General features: G+C 40.1%; 1 protein-coding gene across 6 annotated transcripts in view; it reads right to left on the reverse strand.

Moving 5' to 3' along the window:
* Window positions 1-12,743, reverse strand: part of TLE1 (transducin like enhancer of split 1) — a 100,443-nt gene that overhangs the window by 60,258 nt on the left and 27,442 nt on the right. The window lies entirely within an intron of this gene.

Genomic DNA, 12,743 nt, shown 5'->3' on the forward strand with positions numbered 1-12,743 from the left:
TAGCTTAGTCATAGCTCTCGTTTACTCTGCTACAGGTAAACAGATTTTCTGCCTCTTTCCTGTTTCCTTGTGTCTCGGCATATGAACAGAAGACAGGACAAACCTCTACAACTTGGCCACTCTCCACTATCCCTCTGCTGAAGGCGAACACCAGGAAAAAGCTAGATCCCACACAATTCATGGGATCAAAAAGAAGACAGATAAACACATGTTTCAACGGGATGAACTCAGACAGACATCAAGTTTGACCAGGTAAATGTGAGTGATCCTGTAAGAGCCGGCAAAATTGTTACAGTACTGCTGACAGCTACCGACAGCACACCTAGACTACAGCTCACAATATTTCACAAGTTACCACAAAAAACCTCAACTCAAAATAACATTGAAATATTTTATCTGCTTCTATATGTCCGAAGACTCTTCAAGACCAACTGTCAACAACACCTGCACAACATCTACTGGCATCTGAATGAACTTATTTATTACTGTTTAGATAACTACTGCACTCCTACACTTTTATTTCTCACAACTGCATCCCAAGACGTTCCTTGGGTTGCTTGCAAAATTATGAAGACACAGGGGCTGACATTCAAGAACTATGGACTGGACCTGCTTATCTTTCACTCTTCTGCTGTCCCAACTGCCATGCAGCCATCATTTACTTATTTTGATATATAAGACAGATCTTAAAATTTACCACAATCTGTTTAGTCAATTTTATAAAGCCACATGTTTAGTAAATCTTTCACACATCACGTATCAGAAATTTATTTTCAAGTGCTGCATAAAAATCCTTGCTAGTCTTCACCGCAATACAAACATTTGACCACCACTCAATAGTTTTTTAGTATGTTTTAAAAAAAAAGGTGAAAGAGAGGTAATTCTTATTCTTCTATTTTAATGTGTTTACAACAACCCAAAAATAACATTTTGAAGGAATTTTTGAGAATTATATTTGTTTTAAGCAATTAACACAGTAGACCTTCAACAATATCAAGCAGCTATTGCTAATGAAGTTTCATTTAACTGAAGAGCTATCAGTAAAAAGCTGACAGGACTGCAGGGGTTTGGGTTTTTTCATTTTGTTTTTCTGATCCAGCATCTAAAGAACAAGAAGATATCCCTCTTCTCACAGACTTATCAAGACTTCAGTAGTTTCTAGCACATTTCCTCAGTAACCTGATAACCTGGTGTTTTGGTAGGCTCTCTCAGAGATGGTATATCTTACTCATCCCCTTTCTCATTGTCCTCTTCAACCAGGTCAGTCATCCACACTTAGCTATAAGACAACATGAATCAGCAGTGCTGTGCAGCATTGATGGCACTGGTCTTACTTGTCCCCAGCTGCACTAACACCCTGAATTACCTAGTTGTAGCGCACCAATTGCCTGAGAATAAAAAGTGATTTATTTCTTCAAAATTGGTTTTGTGGAGAAAAGCCTCTTCCCTTCTCCAACAGTGAGCTCAAATTAGCTTCTCTTGCTAGTGTGAGCACTCCCGGGAAGGTTGAAACAGAGAAAAGAAGTTAAATTGCTTCCATTCTTGTTTCTACTGTTCAAGAAATGTATGAAGATTCCTCTTAGCTGAGCATCTCTTACTTGGTTTAATTAACAAACAAGTCACTCCATTTGATTTCATGAAGCATAGGTTAACAGTTTAAGAAATACTTACAGGCACATTACCTATAATTTCCCTGGCTCTGCTTAGTAGCCTACACTCCCCGCATTTTGAAAGTCCAAAAAACGAGGAACAGATTAATCCCCTGTAAGACATTTTTAAGCTGAAAGCACATACTGAGGAGGGCTGTCCTGTGTTTTCTGACAGTACTGCACAGGGACAGTAGGGAGCACCGTCCAGTGTAAGGCATAGAACAGAGTATGAGAGCTGCAAGTGCATCGCAAAGCTGCTCTGCACACCTTTGTAGCTTTGCAAATGGTTACTTAGGGACATGGTACATAAAGATCCTTAAATATGGCACTAAATTAAACCGACTTAAGACTGAAATTCTGATCATGGTCTCTTAAGCCACCAAAGCTATATTAGGACTTTATTATCTGAGGTGCTGTTTAAGACTTTAGTATATTGATTTGCTGCTTATATATTATCTATTCATAACAGTTTTAAAGTTCTCCCTAACACATAAAGATGATCCTTTCCAGAAGTTCATACTCTTTTTATTTAGAAAACTTGAATTGTTAAAAGTATACTGTATTCTCTTTCTAGAAGGAGTAAAAGGAATATGTGCCGCACACAAAGGAAGAAACTAAAGACCAGGGAGATGGCTAACAGCAGCATTCACCAGATATATTTAGTAACTAAACATTTGCTATCGTAGATCCTAGAAACAATTATGTTATGCGTATATTCACTTTCCCATCACTTCAAAGACACTAATGCCTGCTCTGTAACCTTTTAAGAGCTAAGCAGCAGTGAGATATAAAACGGAGTAAGTTGGCAGCAGTATCATGGTCTACTAGGCATGTTCATTATCAGTTAATTAAAAACTAACATCTGCCATAAGAAATGTGCTCAAAACAGGATGAGTAGCAGGTCTGTCTTACTACCAATTATTATTACTTGCAGAGCAAGGGCTGTGTCCACTTTCAGAGGGAAGTGGGAAGGTAGAGAAGAGTGCAATGATGCATACTTAAGTGACTGCACTGAGATAATTAGCCACAGCAGTGATTTTAAAAACATCAGGAGTTCACCCATCATATTGCTGCAAAGCCAGAAGTTCTTCATATTTGCAAAGGGAGAAAAGGAATTACGAACTCATATAACTATACTGTCTAGATGTAGGTTTTATTGCCTCAGATTTTTTTCCTAGTATCCCCATAACCAAACCATAAAGACCCAAAAATCAACATCTAAAAACCACAGCATTTGCTTCTCTGAGCAAGCACCTCTTAACAATTTCAAAGACAGTACAGCTTTTCACTTCTAACATTCTAGGCAAAGTCCAGCTATAAAGAGATCTTTAATCAGGATTTAAAATTTGGAATTATGTTTTCAATCTCTGGCAAAGATTTGCAGAGATAAAGAGTTAGTATGTCTTTATGAAACACAGTTCCTATAATTAAACAATGACAGGTCTTCTTTAGGCTCCTTGCTTATTAAGACAGAGCAGTAGTTCCTACAATCCCACTCCCGACATTAGACTAGCTCTGTTGAGGTCACAAACACCTAATTTTACTTAAACATCTTTTTTACTTAAAAAGATGGTTTTGAATTCCTATGATTAAACAGTTAGAGCATTGTTCTGTTCTTGAACAGATGTGCGATGTACTATTCAGTATCTGTTGAAAAGCACTGAATCAAAAATTCAGATGTGACTGTAAATGAACAGTGGAAAAACCATTATGCATAGTCCCGAACTACAATAGCTGTCTTCTTTTGCATCCTTTTAAATAAACACCTTAGAGAAGAAAAAGTTTCCAAAATCTTATCAGCACTAGCACCAGTAATACAATCAACAGATTTTCCCAAGCTCCATATATGTGTTCTGAAAAAATATCTGGCAAGTACAGAAGCCATTCAGAGACCTAAAATGTAAAAGATGCTATTTCATGTCACCTTCTGTAAAACTGAAGAAATGTGATTTCATGAAACTCAAGCAGGTGGAAAGACATGAGAGCAAAACATGTATTACTGTGTTCAGTTTCATTGCCATATTCTCTTCCTTCCCAAAGGGAAATCTTCAGGGTTTTAATTTGCCTGCTTAAATAGCAGAAGTAAGTGAGAGCCTGCATCAAATATCTATAGCCAACAAATATAAGAGGGCCACTCTCTGAGCACACACAGGTAGTTGATCAAGGAATAACCTTTTCCCTCACTATTTAGAAATATTCTTAAAACCAACATTGCAAACATAACCTTCCAAAAAAGGAAATAACACTATGCTTCTGTTGCATCTAGTTTTCTGTCTCATCCTAGAAAAACAAAAACCCTGCACACACAACCCACACTACCAACAGTCAAATATGGTAAGAGTAAACTCATTAAACAGTCTAAGCCATTAATTAATACTTGCATTTAAATTTCTGTACATACTTTCCAAAGAGTATTTCAGCTACAGGGAAGAACATATTGCAGCAAAACAAGCAATCTCGCTTAAGAATATATTCACATTCTTCTATAATAGAGTGATTGTATGCATGAACATGGGAACAGCAACGGATACTACCTACTCATTACTTCTGGAATGCCTTTGATATAGTCCCTCACAAAATTCTTGATGCTAAATTGGAGAGATACAGTATTGAGGGATGGACATATGTATGAAGAACTGGCTGGATGACTGCATCTGAAGAGTCAATAAGACTCAATCCAAAGAGTCAATGGCTCCATGTCTCTGTGGAAACCAGTAACTAATGGTGTCCCTCAGGGAGTCCATAACGTGACCAACACTATTCATCAGTGACACAGCTAATGGGACTCAGTGTATCCTCTGCAAATTTGCAGACGACACCAAGCTGTGTGGTACAATTGATTCACTTAAGGGAAGGAGTACCATCCAGGTGAACTTTGACAGGCTGGAGAAGTGGGCCCATGTGAATCTCAGAGGTTCGACAAGGCCAAGTGCGAGGTCCAGCATCTGAGTTGGGGCAATTCCCAGCATCAGTACAGACTGGAGGATGAAGAGGTTGAGCGTAGCCCTGCTGAGAAGGACTTGGGGGTGCTAGCAGATAAACCATTGGACACATACCAGTAGCGGACACCTGCAGCCCAGAAAGCCAACTGTATCCTGGGCTGCATGAGAAACATTGTGGTCAGTGGGTGATTCTTCCACTCCCCTGTCATGAGACGCCTATCTGGACTACCATGCTTAGCTCTGGGGTCCACAGTGCAAGAAAGACACTGACCTGCTAGAGGCCCACAGAAATAATCTGAGAGGGTTGGAACACCTTTCTTAAGAAAAAAAGACAAGAGAGTTGGGGTTGTTCAGCCTGAAGGCTCCAGGGACACCTTACTGTGATCTTTCAATATACTGAGTCTATAAGAAAATGGAAAGAGACCTTTTACCAGGGTGTGTAGCGGCAGGACAAGGGGCAATGGTTTTACACTGCAACATGGTAAGCTTAGATTGGACATAAGGACAAAAATTTTTACTATGGGGGTGCTGAGACTGGATGCCCCATCAAAGCCAGGCTGGACGGTGTTTTGAGCAACTTGGTCTAGTGGAACCTGTCCCTGCCCATGGCAGGGGGTTGCACTTCATCTTTAAAGATTTCTTCCAATCCAAACCATTCTATGATAGGTGTTACCATTCACAGAGGGCGTAAAAATGGACTCACAGGAATCTCATGAAGTTCAACAAGGGGAAGTGCAAAACCCTGCACCAGCCGGAACAATCCCATACATAAATACCCAGCTAGAAAGCAGCTTTGCAGAAAAGGTTCTGGCAGACCAACCTGCTCATGAGCCAGCAATGTGCCCTTCTGGTCAAGCATGTGAATGACATCCTGGGTTGCATTACACAAAGTATTGCCAGTGGGTGGAGGAAGGGGATCCTTCCCCTCTACTCATCACTGTTGAGGCCACACCTGGATTACGGTGTGCAGTTCTGGGCTTCCCAGTACAAGATGCATGGACAAAACGGAGAGCATGCAACAATGAGCCTAGAGATGGCTAAACAGTCCCAGCTCTCTGAGCCTGTCCTCATATGCAAGATGCTCCAGTCCCTTACCTTTATGATCCATCACTGGATGGCCAAATGACAAGACAAGAGGCAATGGGCACAGACTGGAAACATGGGAGGTTCCTCCTAAACATCAGAACACACTGGCACACACTGCCCAGGGAGGTTGTAAAGTTTCCATCCTTGAAGGTACTTAAAAGCCATATGGACATGGTCCTGCACAACTGGCTCTAGGTGGTCCTGTTTAAGCAGGGGCAAGGGAATCAGAAGACCTCCAGTGATCCCTTCTAACCTCAAGCATTCTGTGATTCTGCCATTTCAGAATCACACAGAGGGTCAGATTGGAAGGGACCACAGTGGGACATCACGATTCAACCTCCCTGCTCAAGCAGGGCCACCCTAGAACACATTGCACAGGATTGCATCCAGAGTTCTCGAATATCTCCAGTGAGAGACAATCTGTTCCAGTGCTTGCTCACCCACACAGCAAAGAAGGTCTTCCACTTGTTCAGGTAGAACTTTCTGTGCATCAGTTTTTGGTTGGCACTACCAAAAACAGCCTGGCTGAATTCTGTTGACATCTTGATACTTACAGACATAGGTGAGATCCTCTCAGTCATGTCTTTTCAAGGCCAAACAGGCCCAAGGCTGTCAGCCTTTCCTCATAGGAGAAATAGTCCAATTCCTTAACCATCTTTGTAGCTCTCCACTGGTGTCACCCCTAGTGACAGGCCTTCCACTAGACCTTGTACCAAGTCTTGTTCCTTACTGCTTTCTTCCTGTTTAAACGTGTTCTAGAAAAATGAGAATCAGATACTACTATAATTTCTTCATTTTCTAATATCTGTTTATTTTCATTGATTTGATTTCCTTGCTTCCTCTTCTTCTAAATCCTTTATTCTTATAGATAGAAAGCTACACTGGACCACAGTAGACAAACTTTAAAATGCCCACCACTGCATCTCTAGCTAATGAGCCAAAAATGTGGTTTTGTATAAGCTGTTTGGAAACTATCCTTATGTGAACAAGCCACAGTGCCTAATGTGGGAAGAGAATATCCCTTCAGAAACAAAGAACAGTGTCTTCAGCATGTCTCTTCCATCTATATAAACCACAAGAAATGTCACTGTACTACAGAAATTTAAGTCCATAAAAGGAAAATACTGGTCAAAGCTATTCAAAGCTTTATATGTCACACATACAGAATTTGTGTGATGTCAGCATGATAATTTAAAGGCCTAACTGTCTCATGGGAAAAATCATGCTTCTTTTTCATGCTTTGTTAGAGAAGATACAAAGGGTAGTATCTTTGGGTCTTAACACTGATTTTTCTACTCCTACCAAAAAAAAAACCCAAAACCAATAACCAACCAAACAAAAACCCACAACTTTTCGGGGAAGAGAATTTATGTCAGAAAGCAAATATCCAAGTCAAAAATATGTCAGTTACTTTTATTTTGCTAGATTTCTGAACAGAAGGCTCTTCAAAGTTTTTCACATTTCCTGTTTTCACTTGTTCAGACAACACAACATTAAGAAGTATCCATTGCGCAACAACTTGTTCTAAGCAGTAAAGGGTTGCATAAATTGTCTCTCATAAAACAGAAAACTGATGCTATACTGGGATAAAGGTAGCTTCACACACACACACACACACACTCACCAAGTAGTCCTTTTTTCACCAATTACCTTCAACTCTCAGGTAACTGAAATAAGGCTGAGAAGTTGTATTTCACTTCTCTGCTGATACAGTGATTATTAGGACACTAACTAAGCCCTTCTGTTACTTTAACTATGAAAAAAAAAATCTGATATAGGACATCCAGCAGCACATATCCTAAGTAATCCATGAATTTATTTCAGAATAACATGAAGTTTATGGTTCCCAACTAGTCTTTTATGTTCTTTCCTTTCTTAAATCCTTTTCTACTCGGTCACTAAATTCCTTTCTCAGAATTCACTTTCAGTCCTCTGCTATGGGATCCTCCCTTAGGAATCAAGTCTTTTCTCATTGTTACTCAGAAAAAAAAAGAAAGAAAAGCAATGCTGATGAAGATTAAAAAGATCCCTTCATGCTCTGGTGTTCTCACTACACTTTTACACTCATGCATTCCTCTCTCCCTGTAAAATGCATTTCTTTTACACATGTGCGTTACAGTTTTGCCATAGAATACTATACCTGTCCAGCTCTAGCGTTTTTCTCCCTACTTTAGCAAGATTAAGTTACATTCTTTAAATATTACTAAAGTAAGGAAGGTTAGCACACTTACAAGCATAATTCTAATTATCTATACCCTTGCTCTAAAAGGTTAATAGTTCTTTATCTAAAGAAAGAAACTAAAAGTTAGTGGGAGTCATGAAGCTGTCTGCCACACTAACTTACCTGAAAAAAAGCTATATATTTATTGATTGGTGTAGTTCAAGAGAAATGCTATTCCACAATTAACATAGGAAGGGAATACAGATCCCAATATGAGGCCAGCAAACAACTGGTCACCTACAGAAGACCCAAAGTATGCAACCAAGACAGTCAACAAGGGTCAGAGCAGTTAACCCTCATTGCATCTACCTAGTAAAACTCTAAAGTCAATTTTAAATTACTACAACAGGAAAATTTTTCGAAAGTGCCTTTTATAAGACATATAGATACTAAATCTCTTGCAACATCCTCATAAGCAAACACAGAAAGCGTGGTCTGGATGAGTGGGCAGTGAGGTGGATTAGGAAACGGCTGAACGGCAGATCCCAGAGGGCCACAATCAGTGGCACAAGGTCTAGCTGGAGGCCTGGCACTGGCGGTATTCCCCAAGGTTCAGTACTAAGCCCAAGCTTTCCATGAGGCAGCAGTGTGCCCTGGTGGCCAAGAAGAACAATAGTATCCTCAAGTGCATTAAAAAGAGCTTTGCCAGCAGGTTAAGGGAGGTGATGCTGCCCCTTTACTCAGCCCTGTGAAGCCACATATGGAGTGCTGTGTCCAGTTCTGGGCTTCTCAAGACAAGAGAGACATGGAGCTCCTGGAATGAGTCCAGCAGACAGTTACAAAGGTGATTAGGGGGCAGGAACACCTCATTTATGAGGAAAGGCTGAGAGAGTTGGGCCTATTCAGCCTTGAAAAGACATGACTGAGAGGAGACCTCATCAATGTCTACAAGTACCTGAAGGGAGGGTGCCAAGAGGATGCAGCCAGGCTCCTCTCATTGGTGCCAAGCAACAGGACAACAGGCAGAAACAAGTGCACAGAAAGTTCCACCTGAACATGAGGAAGAACTTGTTTACTGTGCAGGTGATTATGCACTGGAACAGATTGCCCAGAGAGGTCATGGAGTCTCTCTCACTGGAGATACTCAAAATGCACCTGAATGCAATCCTGCGCCATGTGCTCTAGAATGACTCTGCTTGAGCAGGGAGGTTGCCCAGATGTCCCACTGTGGTCTTTTCCAACCTTACCCATTCTGTGATTCTGAATGTGTAAATATATTCTTTAGCTTGTATTCTAAAATACTTTCTGTTTTCATGAGAAATTTCAGGTTTTTTAAACGAAGGGAAAACCAGAAAATTCTTCCAACGTGAGAAAGGTTTCAGCTGCTATCGTTACATGGCCAGTACCAGTACACACAGTACTTTTGTTGAATTACAAGATCCCATTTTCAAATTTTATGTACTGTAAATTTTATTACTTTACACTTACAGAACTAAGAAACAGGTCTTCAATGTTTCCGAGTATAACTCAAAGAGCAAATTAAAATTCATTTTCAAGGGTAGCTTATTAACCATTGATTAGTTCTCACATTACCACTATACATCACAGACATATAGGCTGCAGAGGAGAAAGGACTCACTCTTTCCCTTAGCACAAATCTGAGCAGCAACTCTGTCTTTGCTGTGCCTTTCTGTCTTGCTGCAAACAGTTAAGTTTCACTCCCCTTCCTTCTGGCATTTTCAGGCCCAGGCACCACAATTAGAAAGATAAGAGATAATACATTTCAGATCATTTTTGTAAACAGTAAATGACAGATGTGGGTTGACCCCACCCAAACGATTTGTCACGGCACCCAGTGAATAAGCACATCAGCTGTTTTTCTACTACAGTGATCAGCAATTAACTATTTAACAAATTTTTAGCTATAATTCTTTAATGTCAGGATTTCTAACATCCCATTGACATAGAGGGACTAATTATATAGTCCTGCCAGCACTACTGGTGCTTTCACCAGAGCAGATCTGCACCAGCAGCCTAGCTTCTCTCTGAAGCCTCTGCAAATCATTCCATCCCATGCAGGCAGAGCCCTGCAGCAAGGATGCAGGGCATTGCCAGCAGATGGAATTCTTCCAGTTCAGTGACATCTTCTCCCCAAGGTGCATTAGCACTCCACTGGTGTAGCTGCATCCACATAAGGGCTTTTGCCAACAGAAAAGGGCTTTCTTTCCTCCTCTGTGCTTTAAGGCACTGCAAATCAACCTAAAACTCTGTAGGTTGTACCACATGCAGACCCACTGAATCATAAGTAAAGCTTGTATCAGCAGCTATACTGGCAACACAACAAGCAGCCCACAAACTAAAGAAGTCCTTATGCTAGCATAAGCTTATATATCTACACCCCCCCCCACATACTACATATGATATATACACAATATTTTATATTACATATGAATATACAGAATAGTATGTATAATACATAGCATATGTTACATATATACTGACTGTTTATACTTTTATGTAAAAACATAAAAGATCTTTTGTGTGTTTGTACATATGGTTATTCTTCTAAAAATACATATTTCAGGGAAACAGTTTCTGTCTCAAACATCTTATAGCAAAAGAAAAAAAAATAGAAATGAGTCAGAAGACCAAGTTTTTAAGGGTTCTTGTATTAATCATGTAATTCAGCTTTTTTCCTGCTTTCCTTAAATTAAATTATGTTGGAGGGTTTTCTTTCCTTATGCTAAATTCTGAAGAAATATGGGATGAACAGCAAAGCTGAAGGCAACCAGAGGAAAAAGACTGCAACAATGGAGGAGCCAGAGAAGCCTTTGTACAGGACAGATGCCACAGGGCAGAAGGGGTAGTGAGTCACTGGAGAAAAAATTATCCTTGTTCAGGAAAACATGGCTTCACCAAAGGCCTTCCCAGACTCCAAACGAAAGTAACAAATTCAAAACCACTGTCTACAAGTCACAGAAGATGACCTAAGTTCTCTTGGTCCCGACAAGACAAAGGCTGGTTACCTGAAACCACTCACATTCCTCTGATCACTGTCAGTGTAAGTCAGTTCAAGAACAAATCTTTTCTTTAATTTTAAAACAGTACATATTGCTTTCTCTGAAGACTCAGATGCAAGCCTCAAGTCTCTGGAAGGAAGCTGTCAGCATACATTGCTTCAGGTCTGCAGAAACTGCCAGCATATTTCTTTTCTGCGGCAACTATAGATTCCTCCTACTGCTTACATAGATTTGAGATTAGAAGGTATTTGCCTTTTTAGCTACTGTTAGCACACTGCCATCATCCAACATCATTTCAAAAGCATGCTTCGGCAGCACAGCAGCCAGAAACAACTAGTTCAAGCATGCAACAATTTGGAAATGGCTTACAGATATTACTCTAGGGGGTTTTATGTTTTGTCTTGCTCTTCCCCTGTGAAAAACATAGCCATTTTCTGTTTGTATGTTGCTGTTTTCTTGCTCATTTCCAATGTTTACTACTTTTAATACTTGTGTTCCCCTGTATGTTCCTCCAGTCTCTCTGCACCTTCCTACTCCCATTGACTCCATCTTTGTCACTGTCACCCAGTTAGAAGTTATTTTGCCTGTGAAGTCCACATCACTCTCATCTGCACAGTTACAATTAGTTCACTTCAGTGTATCAGCGTTTGCTTCTCAAAATCTGTATGGTTCATCCTTTGCACCTCTCCTACTGCTAAGTAGGCCAACTTAGAGCCCTACGTCATTCAACATATAAACTCCCAACAACTTTCTCGGCTCCTACTCACACTGGGATGAGACAACTCCATGAACATAACCACACTTCATCCTTATTCAACTAACTTCTTTGCATTTGATTTCTCCTCATATGCCGTCCAAGCTGAATTTCTCTTCTGTGTCGGCCAACCAATTCACTCTTCCTGTCCAGCCCCTTCCTCCTCCAAACCTACTGTATTTCACACTACTTTCAAGATGAGAATGGCAGGTCACATCATACTTTTATCTTAGCCTACTGACTCTTCACCTGATACAATTTCCCCCCTTATCTTACTTGAAATATGAACACAAAGCAGATATTTGTATGAGAGAAGAAATTATGTTCATCTTTTCAGTGTGTCTCCTTTTACTTATTTAATAACTTAGGTTTTGTGAATATTATCTACTTTATTTGTATCTTCAAACATGGAAAGCTATTCTGCCTGCATATACTTTAATCAAGAGAGGTGGATTGAATCACTCTCTAGAGGAAGTAATCCTTTCCTCTAAGATTAAATAATTACCCTCTGGTCAATTATATATACAAATATACACATACACTCTGCTCCAACCACATTCAAAAGCAAACCCATCCCTAACATGCATTTTGTCTTTCAAGTAGCCCTTCTATATTGTCTGTATTAAAGCTCACTGAACACATCTGCTGCAAATTCTTGCCTTGAACTGTACTATTCCAGCATTTTGACCCAACTTTAGTCCCTACCATTCCACCAAAACTATTCTTTTCAAATCAGTCTAACAGAATCATTTGGAGCCAAGTTCACAAAATGAATCAATCTCCCCAGCTTCTATCTACCCAACTCTTCCTGAAACCACACGTTCCATTGACGTGCCTTCTTTTTTTGTTCACTATTACTAAATACACAATTTTCTAATTTTACCAGTCCCTCTGCACCTCTATCCTGCTGCAAAACAGACCTGCTCAGAGCTCTACATCATTCAGTGCCACATCCCCAACACCTGCTCAGTAGAAAGTAATTTAGGAAGTGCTACCAGCTCACAGTTGGTACATCACCTGCTATCTCTTCAGAATCTACCTGCTTTCTGCATTCACAGTTGTAGCTGCATATTTTCAGATTTAAGCTCTAGCTAACGGTATTTCTGTCCAACCATCATCCTCTCACTCCTT

Source organism: Lepidothrix coronata, unplaced genomic scaffold (assembly GCF_001604755.1).
Source record: "Lepidothrix coronata isolate B3197 unplaced genomic scaffold, Lepidothrix_coronata-1.0 Scaffold14, whole genome shotgun sequence".
NCBI classification, from domain to species: Eukaryota; Metazoa; Chordata; class Aves; order Passeriformes; family Pipridae; genus Lepidothrix; species Lepidothrix coronata.